We start from the raw sequence: 25,752 nt of genomic DNA on the forward strand, positions 1-25,752 counted from the left end.
GGTGGACTGGGTTGTTGAAGTGTGCGAATGCACATTGACCATAGGACTTGGTGCAGGCATTGTCTGAAGTGTGATGTTGGCAGGGAGAACATCAGTATGATGGACCAGGACCGACACTGTCCTGGCTGGGAGAGTCAGAGCTGGGGCGGATGGAGCTGCAGCTGCCCCTGCAGCCTCACCACCCTGCATACTTGGGTCAGCAGATGACATAGCTGCCCCAGATCCACGTGCCTTGGTGACAACTTGCACCGCCACACGTGGCCTAGACTTGCTGACCTGGAAGTCAGCCAGGGAGTCATCCTGTGCCAGGTGAGGTGCCACAATGGGCTGGTCCAACAGGGGCTGAGCTGGGATGGTCTCAGCCACGTTTCCCTCAACCATGGGGGGGGGAGCATGGGTGTCCCTGATTGGTCCTCCACACATGGGGGTTTAGGGGCACCCTGCAAATCCTGGCCACGTCCCCTACTGCGCCCACCACGTCCACCTTTTGAAGGTCGGCCACCTTTGCCTCCCTTACCGTTTGGTCGCCTCCCAACCATGGCACTGATGTTGTTGTGCGTATGGGAGGAGCAGTAAACTATTGTCCTGGGCAATTGGGGGTCAAAGGGGTAGGGTACTAGATGGAATTCGTACCCTAGTGCTCTAACAAGGCTGTCTGTGACCCCTGGGGGAAGATGACGGGTCACGCAACGCACAGGCAGCCCAAAAACAAAAATAAACGTGCACGCAACCCCTCGTAGACCACATGCGTGGAAAAATGAACCCGCACTATGCTGTGGCACCCAGAAACACAAAAATAAGCGTACGCGTGATACACGCAGCCTACAATGACCTCTGAAGGGGTACGCGACACACAGGGCAAGCACAGTTGCTAAGTACGTGCGGAACTCACCGTCTGCCTGGAAAAAGAACGTGAAAAATACGCGCGTGTGAGCGTTGGCAACACTCCCGCCAAAAGAAGAATTGTACGCTGCCTGAGGAGACAGGACAAAAGGAGAAATGAACACTGTTTGAGGAAACAGGCCCCAAAAAAGTAGAAAAATGAAAGCAGTCAGAGGTAACAGGGAGTACGAACTTGAATCGCTGTGAAGTAATTGCGTGTGAACCGTCAAGAAGTACAGAATCCACCCACTCGCTCTCCACAAAAAGCACGTACAAGGAAATGGCGTCCTACACGTACCTTTTAAATCGGCCCACGCATACACATCACTTACGCGTGTACGCGCCCTTTCCTCCCCTTACACGCCCTGACACTCGGATGTGCAGCTTTTCCACGTGTGCTCTGTCATCACGTGCTATGAGGGAAACACCCGCGCGCGTCACGTCACAGACGCGCTTACACGCTAAGGGCCTTTGGTCCAATGAAATCGCGTACGTGCGCTGACGCGCTTATGCGCTAAGGGCCTTTCCTCGAATTACACGCTGAAGTGCAAGATTTTCACGTGCCAAATCACTCCTTATCAAGCTGGCCACGCATTCACACACGGAAGACGTAGCTCCTGCCCAGAAGGCCGAATTACTGCCCCCCAGAGCCCCGAGCACGCTCCCACCTGCCATCTGCAGCTGCCTGATTGCCTGCTGCCCACGTGCCCTGCCATTTGCTGCCTGCATGTCAGCCAGGGGTGCTGTTGCTGTTACCACCCCTGCTGGAACCAAAGACTCCCGACTGGGATTCCATCGCTCCACAGCCCAGCCCCAGGACCCAGTTGCCCACCCACTCCTGCCTCTGGGGTTGCCATGTCTAGCACTACACCATCTGGCGGCACTGGCAACCCCCAGCCAGCGAGGCAGAGGGCCACCAGCTTCACTGCCACCGAAGTTGGTGTCCTGGTGGAGCATGTCCTGGGGCATTATGATGCCCTCTTCGGAAGGTTGCGCGCCGACAAGGAAGGACGGACCAGGATCTGGACGGACATCGTGACTGCCATCAACGCGAATTCCATCATGTCAAGAAGCGCTGGGAGGACTTCAGGTCCAGGACCCTCATAAAGGCCCGGCGCCTCGTGGAGGGGGGCCGGGGCAGCATGAGTACCATCCAGATGAGGGTCCTGGAACGCGTAGGCCCAACGTTCCACACCCAGATCCTTCGGAGGCAGACCCGTCCGGAGTTGAGCGGTAAGTGGCCAAGCATTACTGTGTGAGACAGGGCATGTTGCAGGGTGCTGGTTGTCTGATACTTGCCTGTATGTGTGACATAGGCCATGTACGTATGTGTGTGTGCAGGGACATCATGGTCATGCATGTGAGACCAGTAATGTGTGAACTACATGGTTGATGCATGTGTTACAATGCAACATGCGGAGCAGCATGGGGAATGCACACATTAATGCATGTCTCTGTTATTGGACATGGATGGGGTGTGAGAGATGGGTGCTGCTGTCATGGACATGTATGGTGTCCATGTCTGTGTGTCTGACTTGCGTGTCTGTGACTTAGAAATGCCATGGATGCATGACACATGTCTGTGACAATGTTCAGATTCACTGATGCAGCCTACTCATCCTTGTATCCACTGTGTCTGGGGTGTACGAGGCCAGATGGATGAAACTAGGGTGAAGTGTGTGCTTGTGATGGGCATGACCCATGATGCATGTGAGTTTCAAACCAGCATTGTATGTTTGAAGAGTCCCTTGGACATGTATGCTAATGTTCATAGCATGTGCCATGCCTGTTACTGCATGTGTTTTGGCTGCACTGACCTATGTGTTGTGGAGGAACATGATGGAAGTGATGTTTGACAGTGCCACTCATCTGCTATTGCTTCCTGTCTAGGGGACCATTGTACAGTACCCTGATGCTTGTGTTCTATGTCTCCCTCTACACAGCGGCAAGTGATGAAGAGGGCGGAGACGGCGCTGTGGAGCAAAGCGGCGGGGATGCCCCCACCGGCCGGCGATGCAAGGCCCTGTTAGGCGGAAACCTGTGCAGTTCCCTCTGGGACCACTGCAAAAGATTTAGGACTACAGGTGTTTGGCAGTAAACCCACTTGGTAGCAGTCTGTACCACACAGATTCACTTGGTAGCCATGGGCGTAATTTTTGGGGGGGACAGGGGTGTTTGTCCCCCCCAACTTTCATGACACACCATTTTTTCCCCATTCATTTGGCTGGGGCACCTTTTCTTCAGATGTCATGTCCCCCCCAACATTTTCAACAAAGTTACCCCACTGTTGGTAGCTGTGGCTGAGCAGTCCGACTTCCCTCAAGAAGAGTTAGGCAGTATACAGAGTATTCACAATAGGTCAAGAGAACAAAATAGAACAAGTAAACACTGACCAGGGCTTGGTGTAAAAGAGATATAATTATTTATTTAAAACCACATCTAGAAAAACACACAGGCACTAATAGTAAGCAATTCAAAAACACGGTCACTAAAAGATATACACTCCCTTAAAAGAATATTAGACAAGTCTTAAGTAAAGCCCCACTTATTTTCAGACAGCGGTGAGCGCTTAACAAAGATGGCACTCTAATAATTTGTTTTAAAAAGGGAGAGAAAAGCAGAGAATAAATTGAAACAGATCCCAACATCTTTTTCATGAACACAACAAGAGAGGAAGGCAAAGTAACACCGTGAATTCAGAGTCAGTAGGCCGGATCCGCTTTAAGAGGAGCAAAACGAAATGTGTCCAAGGTCACACGGTTGCAGTGCACAAAAGTTTTGTAACTGTTCAAAAAGGGTTTGGACCAGAGAAAGGGACCAGTTGGAGGGTCAAGGCAGCCATCCCAGTCCAGAAGGTTACGGGGTTATTATTACCTTGTAGCAATCTTCAGAAAGGGAGGCCTGGCGGACACGGTACCTTAAAGTGGTGAGAATACTCCAGCGGGGCAGTTGTTCCTTGCAGCGGATGCAAGTCAGTGCTTCGTACGGGGGAAGAGAGGATCTCGTCGGGGAGGAAGACAGGAGTCCGTTGCACTGCCAGGGAAGAAACCAGCCGCAGAGTTTCTCAGGTACAAGGAGCGGTCCGTTGATTCGCGGTTCAGTGGTAAGTGGCTATCCGGCCGCCGGGGTTGTTGGCACGGGCAGTTCGACCACAAACCGATCTGGGGTGTGAAGAAAGAAGGTAAACTGGTTGTGCCTACCAGTCAGGGGAAGAAGCCTCTCCAGCTGGGAGATCTTCTCTGTCGTCGGGAAGTGGTGAGTCGGTTCCTCAGGGCTCCACCGGTGGTGTTGTCGTGGCAGGTCGGCTCAGCTTCTCCCTCATCGGATTCTCAGGTCCTGTGGCGACTTCTGAAGTTCCAGTCCCCAAAGCCCTGCTTTTATGCAGCATACCCCCATTCACTCAGCCTAGCTGTCAATCAAACATGCTAAGTGGTGAGCCGACCGGCTCACCACTTGGGCCAATCACACAAGAGTGTGACTTAAGTTACCAAGGTAACTCAGTCCAGGGTGCCTAAACCCCCTCCCGCACCCCCGGTGGTACCCAGACAGAGTGGCACCACTTTTGGAGGCTTCTGTGGAGAAGCACGCCAAAATGTGGAACAAAGGGCTCGACTTGGGTTGGAGTCACAGAAGAGAACACAAACGCCATTTTAGAATCGAATCCTGGCAAAAAATACCAACCGGCGAATTAATATTAAATAAATAAACTGGCGGTATGTTCGAGGCTATGAGAATTAAATAATTAAAGTTGACAGCCTCAAACAATGGGAAAATCCCATAGGGAAATATTCGCGGTCGAATATAAAAAGTAGTTTCCACTGCTACCAGCCAAAACTCAATCGGGGGGACGGAGACGTGCCCCCTCGATTAACAGACCCCGGGGCAATCGAATTGCTCCGACCAGTACGTCCACAATATGATGGTTTGTACTGGTTTCTGTTAATAATTTGGGACTAGTAAAGCCAATGGTGACTTTACATGCCCTGGGAGACAGTAGTCAGTCCCAGGGTATGGAGTCTATGGCGGGGTGTCACTATGAGGGTGCTGTGTAACACACATAGTAAAAACACATGAGACCCTATGGAGTAAAGGACCCCATAGCCCATAAAACACATTAACAGTCAAAGGAACACCATAACTCATGTCCAAGAGTGGGAGGAAAAGAGTCTCACTCTTGGCCGGAGAGAAAAAAAAAAAAAAGAAATCTAGCAAAGCTGCTGGGGGACTCACTAGGTTAGGAAATTCAGCCTAAAGAGAGAATTCTCCCTAACATTCGCCCCTCCCCCCCAGACTAAGGGACAGGAGGATTTAATCCACTCCTGGATGAATCACATACCTCTAGTCGATGACATATATCCTAGAGAGACCATCAGCATTTTGGTGGTGACACCTTGACCTATGTCCTATGGTCAAATCAAAGGTGTTCCTTTGTACGCTATATGACCTACAAACCTTTTGAGGAACATCAGTCTTTATAAAGTTATAGGGGATCTGGTTGACCAGTCCCTCAGAAGTTGGTACAACTTCTGAACCTGTGTTAGGCTTTTTTAAGGGGTCCTTATAAAGGATTCCCTTAGATCTAGAGGGGCCTCCAGAGGTCCTCACCACCTCTCTGTTGGGAGAAGGTTGGGTTTTAGGCCTCTTGGTTGGAGGGGATGGAGATAAGCAAGGTACAGGCTTCTCCTTCCTCTTAGATCTACCTTTACCTACTTTAGGAGTTTCCCCCTTAAGACTAGGAATTGGGTTGGAGTCTTATGTGGAAGGTCCAACAGCCTGAAGGTTTTTGGCCTTAGACTTTTCTTTTCTGGTTTTCCACCAGCATTGAGAATTACCAGTTCTCTTAGGCCTAGTTAGGGTTCCAGTAGGTCTATCCACCTCTTCCTCAGAAGCAGGGGGAGTCACAGACTCTATGACTGGGGGAACAATGATGGAGCTTGGTTGGGGCTCCCATTTCCCTAACATTTTAGCCTGAAATTTGCCTGGGTCAGAGGTCAACTTACCAACACCAGGGCTTGTAGTGGGGGTCTCAGTAGAGGTTCCCACAGGCTTAGAGTGGTTCCTTAAGGTGGCCTCTCTAGCCAATTTGGTTTGGTTCTGGGTCTCCATACTGGGAGGCATGGGGGTACTGGTTACTACTCCTAGAGTTCTTAGATCATTCCCCAACAGGACTCTCCCAGGCACCTCAGTCTGAACACTGACAGGAATCAACACTGTCATGTCATTACACTGAATGAGGGCTGGTAGAATTGGAACCATTTGGACAGGGCCTCCAGACATCTTAGTGGGACCTTTGGGTGCCTTAGCAACATCCTCAGGCCTGAAAAAGCTTTCATCCACTACTGTTCTGCTGGCCCCAGAGTCTCGCCTGGCAGGGGTATCCTGACCATTGACAAGAACACTGTCCATATAATAAACTTTAGAGTTTTCTGGTATGGAGTTGTACACACTCCTATTCTGATCACTAACCAGACCCATGGACTCTACTGTTACACTTGCTTGAAGATCCAAAGGTTCTTCAGCAAAGACTTCAAAGTGAGCACTAGCCATTTGGACTTCCTCCTCAGGAGTGAAGGCTAAGGAGACTGTGCTGATCCCTGCAGGTTTACCCTTACATCTGGGATCTCCTTTGATGTGGTCAGTTGCCCCACAGAGATAGCATGTTCCAAATGCTCTCTGAAAGGGTGGCTTGGCCTGACTTCCTTCTGGTTTGTGACCAGAAGGTACACTAGCCTGTTGTGGTTTACCCTGGGGCTTACCCTGGTTATTTTGTTGTTTGGGGCCCTCTTTGGTTTTTGGAGGTATTAGAAATCTCTTGGTTCCCCTTTTGTGGCTGCTTTCCCTCATCCCTTTTCTGAGTGACCCCTGAATCCTTGTGAGTGGCCCTGTTGGCAACCCACAAGTCAGCAGCCTTAGCTAGCTTCCTGGAATCTAATTCCTTTGAATCAGCCAAGTGCTGTCTGAGCTCAGGAGAGCAGGCATCATAAATTGACTCCAATATTACAAGATTCTTCATTCCTTCATAAGTGTTAACTCTGTAACCCTTAATCCATCCCTCTAAGTTTTTGAAACGTTCACTCACCCAGGTAGCCCAAGGGGTACCATCATGCTTTTTGAGGGGCCTAAACCTCTTAAGGTACTGGGAAGGGGTCTTCCCAAATCTAGCTATCAAAGCTATTTTCACATATTCATAATCCTTCTTATCCACCTCGCCCAACTCCATTACCACATCAGTTGCAACAGGGGGAAGCCTAGAGAACAACCAGGGAAGTAACTCATTCCCTGTGATGTCCTGGAGCCCATGATTATACTCAAACATTTTTAAGCAATCCAACACATCCAACCTAGGTTCATACATACCCACTAATTCCTTAGGCATCCGGGGTCTTTTGGGACTGGAACTCCTAGAAGAACCAGAGGAGAGAGAAGCATGTTCCACAGACAACTTTTTCATTTCTAGTTCATGATTAAGCTCTATTTCTCTGAGTCTTAACTCAGCTTGCTTCTGCTCAGCCTAGGCATTCCTTCTTCTGAACTCTAGCTCTTGGTTTCTTTCAGATTGAGCAATAAAATGTTTGTACTCTAATTCAAGCTTCATTTTTTCAAGTTCAAAATAAGCAGGGTTACATGTAGGACCTGGTATAGGCCCAGTAGGTACAGTAGGTAAGGCAGACAGAGGCTCACAGTGGCTAACTTCATTAGGTTCACTTTCCTCTTCTGACTCATTATCAAGACTTTGATTCAGATCAATACCATCGCTGTTTTCTACATTTGCTGGGGGGGGGTAGATTCCGGTGTACCACCCAGACTTTGGTTTTCTAACAATCTTTGTATAAGTTCCATTTTCTTGCCCTTCTCAGAGAGATTCTTATGTCTACACAATACTTTTAAGCAATCAGCAGTTTTGGCAGACAATGATTCTAGGATATAACTCTCCATAGCAGACATAGGGCCTCATTACGACCCTGGCGGTAAGCGCCCGTCATTAACGCCATGGCGTAATGAGCGTTTACGCCGTGGGACGATGGCGTAAAGAGCGCCACATCACGACCCATCGCGCACGAGCATTACGCCATGGCGGTAATGCAAATAACGCCATGGCGGAAAAGGCCCCTACCGCCATCGCTAAGCGAGCAAGGTGCCCATCCGCCAGCGTAAGTAGCGGCCAGCGTAATTTACGGCCACCGTAATTTACGGCCAGCGTAATTTACGGCCACCGTAATTTACGGTGGCCGTAAAAGGCCAAACCGGAAATAGCGTCATCGCGCCGGAACGGGAAGCAGCCCGTCGGCCATCTTTAAAAACACAATCCATCGCCATCCTACCAAACAACACCAGACCCAACCCTGACACCTGTCCCGACAAAACACCCACCCACCCAAGTTCCCGAAAATGCCGAAATGCGTGAAAAAGGCCTGTGACCGCCTGCGCCAGGAGCGATTCAGCCGGGAGGAACTCTGCATGCTAGCGGAGACCCTGCAGGACAACGCAGGTGTTGTTTTCTCCCCTGAAATGAGCCGGACAGCAATCGGGAAGAAGAAGGCCATCTGGGCCCTGGTGGCTGAGCGCATCAGCGCGGTGGGGACCGTACCCCGCACCCCACAGCAGTGCCGGAAACGCTGGGATGACCTGCGCATACGGGTCAGAGCCGTCATCTCGGCAAACCGCAACCTTGCCCAGGGAACCGGTGGAGGGTCAGAATCCCCCCTGAAACTCCAACCGTGGGAGGAGATCTGTGCTGCCACCATCGGCATGGAATCCATCGAAGGCGTTGGAGGGATGGAAAGGGGAGCCCCGACATCAGGCGATGAAGGTAGGTGCCTCATACAAGACATGCCATAGTCACAGCAGTCCAATCATGTGTAGCACAAGGTTGCCCTAGAGTGTAAATGCAACACAAATCAATACTGCCCATAGCCACATGCGAGCACCACCCTGCATACACTGCTGGCACCCGCATACCTGCATCCACATGCCACACCAAAAGGAGACAACCTGCATGGCACTGCCTGAAATCTGCCTCATCCACTGGCCAAAATAATGTCAACCATTGTCATTCAAAAGTCCGTATACCCATCAATAACGCCCTCCCACCTTTGCTCCACCACAGGCACAGAATCACACCCAGAGGACCAGGAGACCCCTGCGCCGAAGAGGGCGAAGTCCACCAACAACCTCCCTGCACCCTCAACCTCAGCTGCAGTGAGGCAGACCCCACGACAAGCAGGTCCCACTGCAGGCATACCGGAGGTCCCACCGGCAAGCACCCCTGTTGGCAGCAGGCCAGCAGCTGCTGCTCCACCTCCACCGACATTGCCTGCCACAGAAGGCAGGGGGTCAGCGGCCAGCAGCAACATCGGGGAGACAGCTGCAACAGCTGCATGTTCTGACTCGGACATGGAGCAGGAGGTCAGAAGCCCCACTGACCAACTACATTCCCCCTGTTTCTCAGACGCCAGCCCCCATGTGGGCGACACACAGGGGCACACTGAGGCAGAGGAGTGGCCTTCCACCCCATGCCCTGTCCACACTCCACAGGAGGGGACCAGCCCCTCCATCACTCCACCTGCACTGGCCATGGGCCAGCACGGCCAGCCGTCCCTCGAGGACATCACTCAACGGCAGCATCAACTGTCCGCAATGCTGGATGAGCATGCAGCGGAATGTGTGGGGGCTAGGATTAGCATTGAACAGGCCACGGAGACACTAAGGGCGGAAGTGGCGCAGAGCACTGCCACCCTGAGGGATGCCATGCAGGCCATGTCCAGGGACATCTGTGCAGAACTTGCGGCCTTGCGTCGTGCGGTCATTGGCCTCACCCACACACGACAGGACGTGCATGCACAGGAGCAGCCAGGGACATCCTCCACTGCCAGTTCTGCGCAGAGCAGCCCCGTGCGCCGTTCCGGACGCAACCTGCGCTCCACAGCCAGGGGTGCCCCGGGTGCCGGGAGAGGGGGCTTGTGACGGCCTGTGGACACTGTCACAGGCATCTGTTGACAGCTACTTGGGGTGTGTTGGGGTGTGCAGGGGGGAGGTGGGAGGGGGTGTGTTGGGGTGTGCAGGGGGGAGGGGGGAGGTGGGAGGGGGTGTGTTGGGGTGTGCAGGGGGGAGGTGGGAGGGGGTGTGTTGGGGTGTGCAGGGGGGAGGTGGGAGGGGGTGTGTTGGGGTGTGCAGGGGGGAGGTGGGAGGGGGTGTGACACGACAGTTCATGGTTCCAATACACTTTTTTCTTTTAAAAAAAGGAAATGTGTGGACATTTTCATTGCGTATGTGTGCTTTATTGGTGTACAGTCCACAGTGTGCATGCCCCAGAGACACACAGTGCCCCAAGTGCAGTCTCCATGCGATGAACACCAGCCGTGTGTGCTAGAAGCAGTGGTTGATGATACTTTGGCGCATGGCACGCCCCTCCTGTACATCGCCTCCTCCATGTGGTGGCGCCCCATCTGCACCCTCCTCATCCTCATCCTCATCGTCAGGTGGTTGCAGTTCTGCGTCAGGGGGCAGGGGCACATTCCGTCTGACGCACATATTGTGCAGCATGACACATGCCATGACGATCTTTGCCACCTTCTCATGGCCATACAGGAGTGCCCCACCAGACCTGCTGAGGCTTCGGAACCGTGCCTTCAGGAGGCCGAATGTCTGCTCTATGACCACACGAGTACGTGTATGTGCACGGTTGAAGTCCTCCTCGTGCTGGTTCTGCGGGTTCCGGACTGGCGTGAGGAGCCACCTCTTCAGGGGGTAGGCTGCATCACCTGTATGTAGGCGAGAATGTATGTGTCAGTCATGTTGTCTGATCAGGAACATGATGTTCCACCATGGCTGGCATGGAACTGTTACCTTGGCTCACTTCTACATGCACTAATTGATTCACACTATGCAACCAGTATATGCTCATTGCTGCCATGGCCTGTTTTGCATGCCATCACCCTATGTATGCAGAGGGGTTTTGTGCATTGTGAGTGCCCTTCCTCTGTATCCGTTCTCTGTGTTACTCACAGGCCAGTGGAGTATGCATCATCCCCCCCCCTTTCTGCCAGGTGGAGTATGCATCATCCCCCCCCCCTTTCTGCCAGGTGGAGTATGCATCCCCCCCCCCTTTCTGCCAGGTGGAGTATGCACTGGTACGTCATTCCCATGCCCACTTCCATGACATAGCACTCACCGAGTAGCCAGGATCTTGGGCCTGCATGTCGCTCCATGTAGCGTGGTATTGTGGAGTTCCTCAGGATCATGGAATCATGGGTTGATCCGGGGAATCGGGCACAACAATGTGTGATGATCTTGTTGGAGTCACAGACCATTTGCACGTTGATAGAGTGGAACTGTTTCCGGTTGCGGTACGGTACCTCCATGGCACGTGGAACCACCAATTCCACATGGGTGCAGTCGATGGCACCAATGCAACCGGGTATGCTGGCTAGTGCATGGAAACCCACTTTGGTGTTTGCAATCTCCTGGGCAGTCCGTGGTAATGAGATGTGGTCGTCTGTGTGCTTGAGGAGGGCATCGAGCACTTGGATGAGTGTTCGTGAGAATAATGGTTGTGAAATGCCATGCAGGTGCCCCACTGTGTGCTGGTAGGTGCCTGTGGCCAGGAAGTGGAGTACAGCCACTACCTTCAGTAGGGGGGGGATGGCGGTTGGACTTTCTATCATGCTGACGATGTCATCGTGTATCATGTCTACGATGGCGGTGATGGTGTCCCGGTCCAAACGGTACAGGGTGTGGATCTGCTCAGCAGTGAGGTTGTTTGGATTGGCTCTGATGCGTGGGATTGGGGGCTGCCTGCGTGGTGGCACTGGCTGTGCTGGTGGGGCTTGCTGGGCCTGCCTTGCCCTCCTTCTCCTCCTGCGTCTCCTCTGTGCTGCCTGTTGTTGTTGTTGTTGTTGCTGTTGTAGTAGCACATGCATTGCTATCAGGTCCTCCAGCCCCAACATTGCTAGTCGTATTGGCATCATTGTGGAGTGTGACTGGGTGTGGGTAGGGGTGGGGTGTGCTCTTTTTGTACTCCCCTGAGTCTGTATTGCCTTCACCTGTGCTGTTTCTGTGCACCTGTGGCAGCTGCATTCACTTGAATTGGCCCTTTACGGTTGGTTCGCGATGGCGTTATTTGCACCATGGCGGTAAGGTACTTTGCGGCCTCGGTGATGGCGTTAGGTGCATGTCCGCTTGGGTCGGCATTTGCGTGCCTTTCCGCCATGGCGCTAAGTACGGTGTGGGCGGTCGCGTGCGCGCACCCTTAGCGCAGTTAGCGGCAGCGTTAACTACGATGCCGCTATTGGCATCGTAGTTTACGGTCAGGAGTCATGATCGGACCTGGCGGAAAACGATGGCGGTAAGCATTTACCGCCATCGTTTGTCACTTAGCGCCAGGGTCGTAATGAGGCCCATAGTTAGAAAAATCAGCTTTTTAGTGATAAGCTCTGTGGTTAGTTGTCCTAAAGTGTTCAACAAGCACTCTAAAGTGTATACTCAATACAAATCCCACCGCTGTACACCAGTGTTAGGCGGAAACCTGTGCAGTTCCCTCTGGGACCACTGCAAAAGATTTAGGACTACAGGTGTTTGGCAGTAAACCCACTTGGTAGCAGTCTGTACCACATAGATTCACTTGGTAGCTGTGGCTGAGCAGTCAGACTTCCCTCAAGAAGAGTTAGGCAGTACACAGAGTATTCACAATAGGTCAAGAGAACGAAATAGAACAAGTAAACACTGACCAAGGCTTGTGTAAAAGAGATATAATTATTTATTTAAAACCACATCTAGAAAAACACACAGGCACTAATAGTAAGCAATTCAAAAACACGGTCACTAAAAGATATACACTCCCTTAAAAGAATATTAGACAAGTCTTAAGTAAAGCCCCACTTATTTTCAGACAGCGGTGAGCGCTTAACGTAGATGGCACTCTAATAATTTGTTTTAAAAAGGGAGAGAAAAGCAGAGAACAAATTGAAACAGATCCCAACACTCTTTCACAAACACAACAAGAGAGGAAGGCAAAGTAACACTGTGAATTCAGAGTCAGTAGGCCGGACCCGCTTTAAGAGGATCAAAAAACGAAATGTGTCCAAGGTCACACGGCTGCATTGCACAAAAGTCTTGTAACGGTTCAAAAAGGAGTTGAACCAAAGAAAGGGACCAGTTAGAGGGTCAAGGTGGCCAGCCCAGTCCAGAAGGTTAAGGGGTTATTATTACTTTGTAGCAATCTTTAGAAAGGGAGGCCTGGCGGACATGGTACCTTAAAGTGGTGAGAATACTCCAGCGGGGGCAGTTGTTCTTGGCAGCAGATGCAAGTCAGAGCTTCGTCCGGGGGAAGAGAGGATCTCGTCGGGGAGGAAGACAGGAGTCCGTTGCACTGCCAGGGAAGAAACCAGCCGCAGAGTTTCTCAGGTACAAGGAGCGGTCCGTTGATTCGCGGTTCAGTGGTAAGTGGCTATCCGGCCGCCGGGGTGCTTGGCACGGGCAGTTCGACCACAAACCGATCTGTGGTGCGAAGAAAGAAGGTAAACTGGTTGTGCCCACCAGTCAGGGGAAGAAGCCTCTCCAGCCGGGAGATCTTCTCTGTCGTCAGGAAGTGGTGAGTCGGTTCCGCAGGGCTCCACCTGTGGTGTCGTCGTGGCAGGTCGGCTCAGCTTCTCCCTCGTCGGATTCTCAGGTCCTGTGGCAACTTCTGAAGTTCCAGCCCCCAAAGCCCTGCTTTTGTGCTTTTGAGCCGGCCGGCTCACCACTTGGGCTAATCACACAAGAGTGCGACTTGGGTTACCAAGGTAACTCAGTCCAGGGTGCCTAAACCCCCTCCCCCAACCCCTGTGGTACCCAGACAGAGTGGCACCACTTTTTGAGGCTTCTGTGGAGAAGCCCGCCAAAAAGTGGAACAAAGGGCTCGACTTGGGTTGGAGTCACAGAAGAGAACACAAACGCCATTTTAGAATCGAGTCCTGGCAAAAAATACCAACTGGCGAATTAATATTAAATAAATAAACCGGCGGTATGTTCGAGGCTATGAGAATTAAATAATTAAAGTTGGTAGCCTCGAACAATGGGAAAATCCCATAGGGAAATATTCGCGGTCGAATATAAAAAGTAGTTTCCACTGCCACCAGCCAAAACTCGATCAGGGGGGACGGAGACGTGCCCCCTCGACTAACAGACCCCGGGGCAATCGAATTGCCCCGACCAGTACGTCCACAATATGATGGTTTGTACTGGTTTCTGTTAATAATTTGGGACTAGTAAAGCCAATGGTGACTTTACATGCCCTGGGAGACAGTAGTCAGTGCCAGGGTATGGAGTCTATGGTGGGGTGTCACTATGACACCCCTGTGTTACTGCAAGGAGGGTGCTGTGTAACACACATAGTAAAAACACATGAGACCCTATGGAGTAAAGGACCCCATAGCCCTTAAAACACATTAACAGTCAAAGGAACACCATAAATCATGTCCAAGAGTGGGAGGAAAAGAGTCTCACTCTTGGCAGGAGAAAAAAACAAACTCCAGAAATCCAGCAAAGCTGCTGGGGGACTCACTAGGTTAGGAAATTCAGCCTAAAGAGAGAATTCTCCCTAACAGGCCCAGTCACCCTCCCAGAATATACCATCGTCCGGGAGTGAGGGGACTGGTGCTGCGTCTGCCACTACGGCTGCAGCGGAAGGGGTGGGTGAGCCCCCACAGGGGCTTGCAACGGCGGAAGACGGTGTGGAGCCATCCAGGTTGGTGGTTTCCACAGAGGAGGAGGAGGCCGCTACTGAGCCGCACATGGGGCCTGGTGGGGGTGGTATCACTGGTGCAAGTGGTGCAGTCCAGGGCCAGGGGCAGGAGGCAGCACAGGTCACTGCGGAGGGGCCTGTGCATGTCGCTGTCCCTCACCCTGTAACTGCACCACCATGCACCAGCAGGGATGCCCCATCCCAGGCCCGTCCGCAGGTAGGGGGGATGTCCATGTCATCTGACACTCCTCTACCTGCGGACGAGGGGACCCCTGACCGTATGGAGAAGGTCCTGATTGGTGTCACGTTACGCATGCGTGACATTCGTGATGACGTGCGTGCTTCCCGGGGGGAGCACGCACGTCATCATGAAGAGCAGCGTGCCAACGTGGCCCAGTTGGGAGTGTCCATGGTCGGGGGTTTTGTACATGTGTCGGCCACTCTGGCGGCCCTCTCCTCCTCTGTGGAGACTATGCGCCAGTCGTTCTCCATGCCGTCTTCCGGCCCAGATGCCACCAGGGCCCCCTGTGGACCTGCCCTGACCAGCGCAGCCAGCTCGGTGGGGATCCCATCCCTGCTACAGTCGGGAGTCGGAGGTCCAGCAGGGGTGGACACCACAGCAACTGGACCCCAGCAGATGGAGGATGTGCCGGCATTATCGAGCAGGGCACGTGCACGATGGCGTCGGTGGATTCCATCAGCCTGGATGCCGTCGTGCTGGCAGAGGCAGTTGCGTCGGAGGCAGCGGCAGGCTCAACGTGGGAGGCATCATGGCTCGGGGCAATCTACATCAGAGGGGCAGGCATCGGCCGGACGCAGGAGGACCTGGAATGGGAGTGTCTTCCGTGTGGCAGCGGTTGGGCCAGCAGATAGGTGCGGAGCGGCTGCGGGCGGAGGAGGCACGGCTCACGATGGTCAGGGCGGAGAACTCCATGCGCAGGGCGCTGAGGCGGGCTGAGTGCCTCGAGGGAATTCGCAGGGAGTTGGAGGTGGACATGACGTTATCCCTGCAAGACCTCGGGCCAGAGAACAGGCCCGCCTCCAAGACATTGAACAGGAGTTCGATGATGCCCTGGCCCATGACATCAACAAGTGAGCCGTTGGACTTGCCCGCCGCCATTGTATGTAGTTCATTAGTGTTAAGTTTCATTTCTTTTTTCTTTCATTTGGGACGCATGGACTATGCCCCACATTTTTGTATATAGTTAGTAATTTAGTAGGTTTCATTGTAGGTTTAATTTATGTCGTTGGGCTCATGGACCCTGGATTTGCTATTTGTACATAGTTTTACAGTGGATTTTTCTCCTTCATCTTTATTTTTCTTCACCGTGTAGCAATGGATATTACACTTTTCTTTCCCTTTGGATTTGCTTTGTTGGACGGTGACTTTGGACACATTTTCATTTGGATTCATTTGGATTCTCTTTTTTTTATTTATCATTTTTTGGGACATTCTGCATTTTCATTATTATTGGCATTATTGTGTGTTTTTATTTAATTCCCTTCATTTTGACTTGATTACATTTTTGTTTCTTACTTCAATGCGTGGTCTTCTCTCATTGGTTTCATGCATGTCACAATGTGGGTTTTCTCAGTCATGTGTTGCCATTGTGTGGGTCGGACAGACTTGTACTCATGCGCATACTGCTTATTTGTGATCTATCATGTAATGGGGATTTCTATTTGGAGTGGATGTAAAGCTTGGTTGGTAGTTTGGACTGGGGTGCTGTGGTGTGGGATTTGTGTGGCCATAAGAGCCAGGGATCTGGATTGTGATGACGTGTTGGCTGGGGGACATGTGTCAAGGCCTGCTGGCAGGTGCCTGTCAATGATGGGGGGGTGGAGGTGCAGGGGGACATGTGTGGGACATGTGTGGGGGCCTGCTGGCAGGTGCCCTGCCCTGCTGGGGGGTGGGGGTGCAAGGGGACATGAGTGGGACATGAGTGGGGGCCTGCTGGCAGGTGCCCTGCACTGCTGGGGGGTGGTGGTGCAAGGGGACATGATTGGGACATGTGTGGGGGCCTGCTGGCAGGTGCCCTGCACTGCTGGGGGGTGGGGATGCAAGGGGACATGAGTGGGGGCCTGCTGGCAGGTGCTCTGCACTGCTTGGGGGTGGGGATGCAAGGGGACATGAGTGGGACATGTGTGGGGGCCTGCTGGCAGGTGCCCCTGACTGCAGGGTGGTAGGGGTGCTGGGGGACATGAGTGGGGGCCTGCTGGCAAGTGCCCTGCACTGCTGGGGGGTGGGGGTGCAAGGGGACATGAGTGGGACATGTGTGGGGGCCTGCTGGCAGGTACCCTGCACTGCTGGGGGGTGGGGGTGCTGGGAGACTTGAGTTGGTGATCATATTGCAACGTGACATGTGGCTTGGCTGGGGGGCATGCCCATGGTGGATGTGCTGCCTGCGGGACATGACCAGGGGTGCGGGGTAGTCCCGTGTGGTATTGGCTGCCTGCAGGGGCCGTGGAGGGGGTAGAGGGGCCACCTGGGAGGACCCACACTGCCAATTCACGTGTAGGACTCCCCGCGCACCCCCAAAATACGCGTTCCCCACTCTGACAGCAAAATCGCGTGTGAAACTTCATGCGCAGCCTGGTAATACACGTACCCTACTCCAATCGCGTGTGAAACTTCCCGTGCACCCCTGAAATACACGTACCCAGGCTAATCGCGTGTGAAACTTCCCGTGCACCCCTGAAATACACGTACCCAGGCCAATCGCGTGTGAAACTTCCTGGGCACCCCTGAAATACACGTACCCTACTCCAATCGCGTGTGAAACTTCCTGCGCACCCCTGAAATACACGTACCCAGGCCAATCGTGTGTGAAACTTCCTGCGCACCCCTGAAATACACGTACCCAGGCCAATCGCGTGTGAAACTTCCCGCACACCCCTGAAATACACGTACCCAGGCCAATCGCATGTGAAACTTCCCGCGCACCCCTGAAATACACGTACCCCGGCCAATTGCATGTGAAACTTCCTGTGCACCCCTTAAATACACGTACCCAGGCCCAATCGCGTGTGAAACTTCCCGCGCACCCCTGAAATACACATACACAGGTCAATCGCGTGTGAAACTTCCCGCGCACCCCTGAAATACACGTACCCAGGCCATTCGCGTGTGAAACTTCCCGCGCACCCCTGAGATACACGTACCCAGCCCAATTGCGTGTGAAACTTCCCGCGCACCCCCGTAATACACGTACCCCACTCGCACAGGCCCTTTCGCGTGTGAAAGTTCCTACGAACCCTGTAATACACCTACCCTGCTGAAATCGCGTGTGAAACTTCCCGCGAACCCCAGTAATACACGTACCCCACTCGCACAGGCCCTTTCGTGTGTAAAACTTGACGCGCACCCCAGTAATACACGTTCCCCGCTTGGTGTTTGGCAGCCCTGTAAACTGGTCCAGGGTTAGCGCAGCCCTTTGCGCTGAATTGGGAATCTTGATGGCTTTTCCTTGCGCGAGGGCGTTCTTGGGGGCGTAACTGGCGCTGCTGCAGGGTCGCTGCGCCACTCTGCGCCACGGCTGGTTTTGGAGGCTACAATCCATGAATACGCTGTGCGCGGAAATCGATTTTAGCGCACGCCGCTGGCGCAGACATTCGCACGCGCACACTGTGCGCCAGCCGCGTGCGCCACTTTTGTGCGAAATTCTATGAATTACCCTGAATATTTCTCTATGGCCAAAACCATTCTGGCTTGGATGGGTGTTCACTTCTGTAATCTGTCTATACTTCAAAGCGCAAGTACATTTTTCCAGAAACTTACTTTTATAAGGGCAACGATGCGATAGAATTTAGGATGCATTTTCGACTAAGGTGGTACACTTATCTGGTTCTTTCAATTAAAATGTTTGTTTCTCTTTCACAGGTGGTACAGGCTGGTGGCCTACCATTCGCTTACATGGTGGCTTTATGGGAGGCTTGGATTCCGCGTTCGACGAGTAATACCCGCCTGTGTTGTTCGAGCCACACTGTGCTGCAACCACAAGTATACAATTTGTAGTTTGTTTGTGCCATCCAACAACATCACCAAACTAAATCAAATACAAATGAGCATATACGAATAGTTGTTTGATTTTTTAAGTGAGTCAAGAACACGCTCAGTCGTCTATGAGGGTCATGAAAGAATGGTTGGTGCCCTTTTGCGCTCGCCTCGTCCCCATCCATCCCCCCTCCATTAGTGGGTGTGTGGGAACGGTCAATGTGCCAAACACCATGTAAAACTGAAAGGGATCCACCAGACTCCCCTCTTCCAGACCCGGCCCCAGCAATCAACAACATAAGTTTGTGTCCCGTCAGCAGTGTTCAGGGCCTTTTGCACTTGCCTCATGCCCATCCATTTCTCCTCCAGTATCAATGGCAGTTCACACCTATGACTGTGCGCTCCCATGGGGGCTGGGTAGGTGGGAACACTCAAGTTGCCAAACACCATTTACACTTCAAAGGGATCTTCTGCACTGTGATCACTGTTCACATGGCCTCCCCAGACCCAGTGTCTCCAGACTCCCCTCTTCAAGTCCCTCCAGCCGCCCCCCTCCCTCCATATCCAGTATCAATGGCAGTTCGCACCTAAGACCATGTGATCGCAAGGTATCTTGGTGTGTGCGGACGCTCAAGGTGCCACAAGCTGTTGATTAGCTAGCCTCTGTCTGGCATTGAAAATATACATTACGCATTATACAAAATGATGCAAACTCTTGTTTTCTATTGGCAATAAAAGTCTGTGGCTTTTATTAAACATAACAATAATAAACCAAACACAATTACTGTGTTTGTCACAAATCAACAGGTGTGCAGCGTTATCATAGCTCACCGACGGCCTCCATTGTGGGCTCTCAGGTCTGTGTGTCAGGGACCTGCATCTTGTCTGGGGAACAATCTTGCGCTTGCTGGCAGCTTCCTTACAGGCCCATGCCGCCACACCTGAGTGGGTCCAGGGCCACTCGGGTTCACCCAATAGACCTTTGCTCTCCTAAAGCTCTATTCACACCCCCGTGTTGCTAGTATGTTTAAAATCTCTGTATGAAATAATTCCATCCTATTTAATGACAGGTGTGTTTCATTTTTGTGGAAACGCTCTGTCTCAGAATAGACTGCTCCCGCTACTTGTTCCCCTGCTTGCTGAATCGGCTCATTTGTTTGTCCAAGTATGGGTAGGTCACTGATTTGCTTCTCTATGTTCATCAATCGCTGCTCTGAAAGTTTCTAACGATGTCCACCTAATGTACCCAGTATTCTAATGTTCATTTACTTCAAAGACTTCACCAATATTGAATTTTTGATGTATTTTGATTGCGATAAATAGCACATTGCATCGCTGTGCATTGTAATATAATGGAATGTTTTGAGGTCCATGTTTGCAAGCATGTTTCCTTTTGATACTTGAAAGTTCATTCAATGGACGAGTAATACGCTACGATTTGCGGTATAACAATCGATTCTGTAAGAAAGTTATCGTTGTGTTAATTCAACAAGGTTACACTGGTTTTCTTTCTTTATTTAAAACAAACTTTACAGACAAAGCTGTGTAATAATTGCTTTATTCACATTCATACATTATTATTTGTAATAATTCATTTGATTTTTTTATATAGGTCTTACAGACTTTTCAAGAATGCCTTCATGTATCGTTATCGGTTGCCCTTCTGTGAGCCATGCCAAAATTCAGGGCACAGTCCTGCATATATTCCAGAAGGATATTGATTTAATAAGAAGATGGATTACAAATTGCAGTTTTCCAGTGAACGAGATTGAAAGTAGAGCCCAGACTGTCTTGGGAGACATGAGGGCCAAACGATTCCGCGTCTGCAGCCTGCACTTTACAGACGATATGTACGAACAAAGTACACCAAAAAGCGTTGACCCAGAATTCTTCGTAAATTGCTTCCAAATGTAATTCCGACTCAATTTTGGCACACGCTGGCTCAGGTGAGTAGTGGACGATGAATTTGTTATGTCTGTTGGTATGTAGGGCAGTGGTCTGTATAAATATGTATTCTCTATGATCTCTCGATTTATTTAAAATAGTGTATTGAAAAGGTAACTTAATGAAGGTGTTAGAGTTTTTGGTATTTATTTCCATCAACGTTGTATTACTCAAGTTTCCATAGTTACCAGAATTTTAAAATGTTTCACTTTAGTATACTTTATCTTTCCCCAATGTAGGGAGCCTCTAATAAATCAGTGAAATGTGACCGGCAGTAAAAAAGCCCTTTAAAAGTCGCATCATTTTTTCAAAATGTGTTGGTTGCCATGTCCTCCTTCACGTAGAGCACACTGATGGAAGCACAGACCCTCACCACGGATGAAACCACTGACACGTCTGGTATCCTAATGGTGAGCCCTACCGACTTGCACAAGTGATATTTTAGAGTGTTGGATGCAGCCACATTTCTAATGCTAATTTACCTTTTCCATTGTACTCTTTTCTGACAATGTACTGAAAATGAAGGAGCAAGATTCTGCATCACTTACTTTTCTGGAGTCAACATCAACCTCACTCGCCTATCAAGTAATTATAGTGTACTGGTCCTTTATATGCATACGAACAACACATGCATGTGCTATTCTTGGAATTTCAACATATTGAAAATGATTATGTATAATATGTATGGGTGTCTCTCCGCATGTATTATCGTTTGCATCTCATTTTTTCAGTTTCATTTAGCTTTTTCATCCGTATTAAAAAAAGTAATATGTTATAGGGGGATGCCGGAACTTCGACTACAATCACGTCCTCCTTTGCAACAGGTCCAGAGTATGAGGTATGCGCACTTACAGTTTCCTGGCTAGAATGAAAGTAAATCCTACAAAGGATTTAACTTTTAGACTGAAATGCATGTAACTAACCTTACACTGTTTTAAACTTTTCTGATTTTGGTTCTACCGTTACGCTTCCTCCCTAATGCCGAATAAATTACAAAGAAAACATTACAAAGCAAACTACTTTTGAAGGCGACATTATAATCACTATATTTTGCAGGGTGATCTCAGATCAAGTGCATGTGTCATCTCGGAAGGTTATCAGGTGAACTCTGAAATTTATATTATGACCAAAATCACGTACACTGTTTTCGAGGGTATGTTCATACGAATGTTCTATTTGTGTTGCAACAATAAACCTTATAGTAAAAGGTTTGCAATCATTTTAAACTACTTTGCGATGAAAGATTTAACATTTCATTTTGATTGACATTTAACTTTTTTTTAATGATTCTTCTCTCCAAGGAATGTACTGAAGATGTAGAATTTGAAGAGGCACATGGACCAGAGGTATACATAACCTGATATGAAATACAATTGAACTTCACATTGGATTGGGATTACATTTTTAGAATGTTGTAATGTTTTGAAGTCCGTCAAGTTAGTTCTGTTTGTAGATATTTACATATGTTTGTTTGAGTCAAAAAGAAATTTGCTTGATATAAACCATATAAAAATGCAGTTTTTGTTCAGCTTGATGTTGCGGTCCTCAAAGAGAAGGCCACGGTTTCGAAGTAAATTAAGAAAACAAGGGTAAAGAACAGACCAGTTTGTTTTGGAGAAGTTTTTAAGGGGATGTTTTAGTCATGTTATGTTTTTAGTTGAAAATCATATCTTCTGTATGTGTGCTATACATTGAGCATGTTTTTCTATAAACCTGTTAGAGGTCCAGAAGGAAGAGGAGTATAAAGACTCAGACAACATCTGAAACCAAAGATGTTACTTGCCAAATGGATTTCACAATGGAGCAACTACTATTTGAGGCACAGCGTGGTCCAGTTAATATTCAGACTCGTGATGCATATGTCCAGTGGCCGGAAAATGAATGGAATCTCACCTGCGAACCGTACATAGTTACCAGAGACCATTGCTACTTTGTGCAAACTCGACCAGATGAAACTGAAGACAATGCAGATGCATTGCAATTGCTCGCAGACCCTTAGACACAATCTACACCCTCTAAAAATGTTCCACCCAACAAACATTCCATTTTACCTGTTTTTCCAATTCATGTGGAAATATAACAGCCTGAACTAACAGAGGCTGAAGCTTCAACGCAATTGACTGAGGAATTTGCTCAAGATCTTGACTTCAGTTTGCCTAGTTTGGGGGAATTGTCCACCACCGTTGAGTCGCAAAACACAGTACTGCAGGACAATTGGCTATTAAAGGACCAAAAATACATTTTATTCGACAGCTGCCTGCTAGAGATTGTACAAATGCTGAAATGTGATCATAAATTAAGAGGGAGCATATGTCATGATACCTGCCCCCGGGGACCCAGACCAAGTCCAGCAACCCCGGAAACAGGCATCAAGTTATTCCAAGCAAGTCCAACAACCCCTGCTAGGGGCTATTTGGGTGCAGTCCTGGCGTCTATGGCACCAGGCTCATATGGAGAGTCAGTCCTGGCGCCATAGGCACCAGGCTCATAGATTAAAACTTACCTGATGCAGACCATGCTGCAAACTTACCTAATGCAGACCATGCTGCAAGAGCTCCAAGCCAAAAGAGGCTTGGAAGGGACTACTTTACCTAGGGACTATTTTTTTACTCGGGTGGGGCTGGGGAGGAATACTTACCTGGGATTACTTTGGAGGCTATTTAAACCACGCCCGAAGAGCAGCACACGCTTCGCGTTATTCTGCATCCAGCAGCGTAACGCTCACCATGCCTGCAAGTCTGCATCCAGTCTTCTGCCACGCCCGCCTTGAGTCTGGAGCTCCCAGAAAAAGCGAGAAAGAAGGAGAAAAGGTTAGAACAAGAGCAATACCTTGATCCTTACCTGATTTCCCGATCCACCGCACCTTCGAGCTGGAAGAAGGAAGTTATTTTATGCACGTCACCTCGCCTGCTGCAGCGCCGCGCTGAACTCACCGGCCTTCGCAACATCTTCACATTCCACCGCATCCTTCTGCATGTTCCCACCGCACTCCGGCACCTAAGTGGAACACAAGAACAGCAAGGTGAGCCAAGGGAATAAACAGAGGCAATATTAGTTACCCCCATAGACTTACCTGATTTTACCACTGGGGGTACTATTCCTCTTCACGGGTCGGCGCAGCCTCCACTGAATCCTCGCCGTACCCCGGCCCCTAAGGGGAAACAAAAGGACAGCAAGGTGAAACAAAGGGACAAACAAGGGGAAGCCTCCTCACCACAATAGACTTACCTGATTTTACCGCCAGAGGCATTCCCTGAGACTTCATACTTTCTCTCAGCGCCTGAATAAGGGAGAAAGCAACAGGTTACATACTGACATTATTTTATCGAACTGTGTTGGATAATACTAATCCTTACCTGAATATTACCGGATGCCACGAGGAACTCTTCGCTAGGGTCAAGCTGCAATCTGCAAGGAATTGGACAAGAGTGAAAGTCAGACATTTGAACTTACGGCGTCTTGCCGGAAATCTCGGAGTCAATATTGTTCTGGAACTCACCAATTTCTTCGAGCCAGTGAAGCAACTGGTTATCTACGCGCCCCTGCGCTCAATTCAGGATGGAGAGTACATCTTTCCAAACCATCAGAAGAATATTCCTACGGGCCAAGCAAACGAAGCTAGGTGGGCCAGTCCAGTCCGTCATCTCGGCACTACGCGTCACATTGGTGGAGACCTCAGCTGTCCAGTTCAGATCGACACCCCTGTGGGAGCCAGGTGAGCGTAACAGCATACGCAGGAAACCATTGGTGAATGTGTCTCGTGTATTACAAGGCACCAACCTGAAAATCCAGGGCTGCTGTGTCCACCTCCATAATACATTTTCATGGTCTGCTCAACCGATGCTCAGCAAAGTGCCTGCTGGAAATTTACTTTGTTCAGCAGCTTTACTGTTCAGCGGATCGACTTTCAGTAAGATGTCCAGGTTCTATCAATTTGTGGCACTTGCGTTCCTTGCTAAAAACCCAGTACTACAAATATCAGAGGGGATTCTTATTCCCGCTATTAGTTATGCCTGGAAACTCGATCAGATGTCAATGGACAATACATTCTCTGGCAAACGTTTCAGACTAGCTGGCGACGGAAAGTGTGACAGTCCAGGATTTTCCGCTAAGTACTGCACATACCACTTTCAAGACATGGAAATACATTGTGAGTTCGATCATCGTGCAGGTGTCTGAATGTGCATCGTCTGTGGCCATGGAGAAACATGGTTTAATTAAATCCATCAAACATCTGGAATCCAGGGGAATGCAAATAGACCTGATAGCCACTGACAGGCACATTTCAATAGCCAACGCCATGCGAGAGCGGTTTCCATACATTCGACATCAATTTGATTTGTGGCACGTTGCCAAATCAATCAATAAAGAAATGACAGCTGCTGGTAAAAAAAAAGGGACCAGACAACCTTTTAAAGTGGTGTCAGTCTATCAGCGACAATCTTTGGTGGAGCTTCAAAACTTGTGATGGATCTTTAGAAATTCTACTGGAAAAATGGCATTCATTGATGCACCATTGTTCCAACGCACACTCATGGACAGAAAATAAACATTTCCACAAATGTGCACATGGACTTTTATCGAAGGAGCAGGAACGCAAGAAGAAGTGGTTGGTGCCATATTCCCCTCCACACAAAGAATTTGAGAAGATTGTGTACGATAAAAAGCTTTCAAGAGACCTGAAGGGACTCACAGAATTCTGTCATACTGGAGATTTGGAGGTGTTCCATAATATGTGCCTAAAGTACAGGCCCAAAAGGTTGCATTTCGACATAGACATTATTAAGGCCAGAACAAGACTAGCTGTACTTGCGCACAACGAGAACGATGGGAGGGAACAAGCAAAAACTGCAGGAACATGCGGGATGCTTTGTTACCTCATGGCCTTTTCAAAACGAGGCAAACAATGGGTGGCCAAGCCAATATACCAGGAAATGGATTTTGAATTTGTGAAAGATCTGACATTGACTGTGTTGGCCATGCATACTCATGGAATGGATACTCTGGTTTCTCTTCAAACCGAATAAATCTTTCACCTTTTACTCATGGAATGGATCCTGATTTTGTTCCCAGGACACATACAATGCCACAATACATTGCAAACGAGCCTTGTCGTCCAAAATAAGAACTTGTTGAAAGGTTCATTCCAGATTTAAATGATTTGTTTCTGCCATCAAACTCTGCTCACTATAACATTTTAGATATGTTCCCC

General features: G+C 49.9%; 1 long non-coding RNA gene across 1 annotated transcript in view; it reads right to left on the reverse strand.

Annotated features, from left to right (window-relative positions):
* LOC138503317 (uncharacterized) overlaps positions 1-25,752 on the reverse strand; it is a 124,982-nt gene that overhangs the window by 69,239 nt on the left and 29,991 nt on the right. The window lies entirely within an intron of this gene.

Source organism: Ambystoma mexicanum, chromosome 11 (genome assembly GCF_040938575.1).
Source record: "Ambystoma mexicanum isolate Mex_15411 chromosome 11, UKY_AmexF1_1, whole genome shotgun sequence".
Lineage (NCBI taxonomy): Eukaryota > Metazoa > Chordata > Amphibia > Caudata > Ambystomatidae > Ambystoma > Ambystoma mexicanum.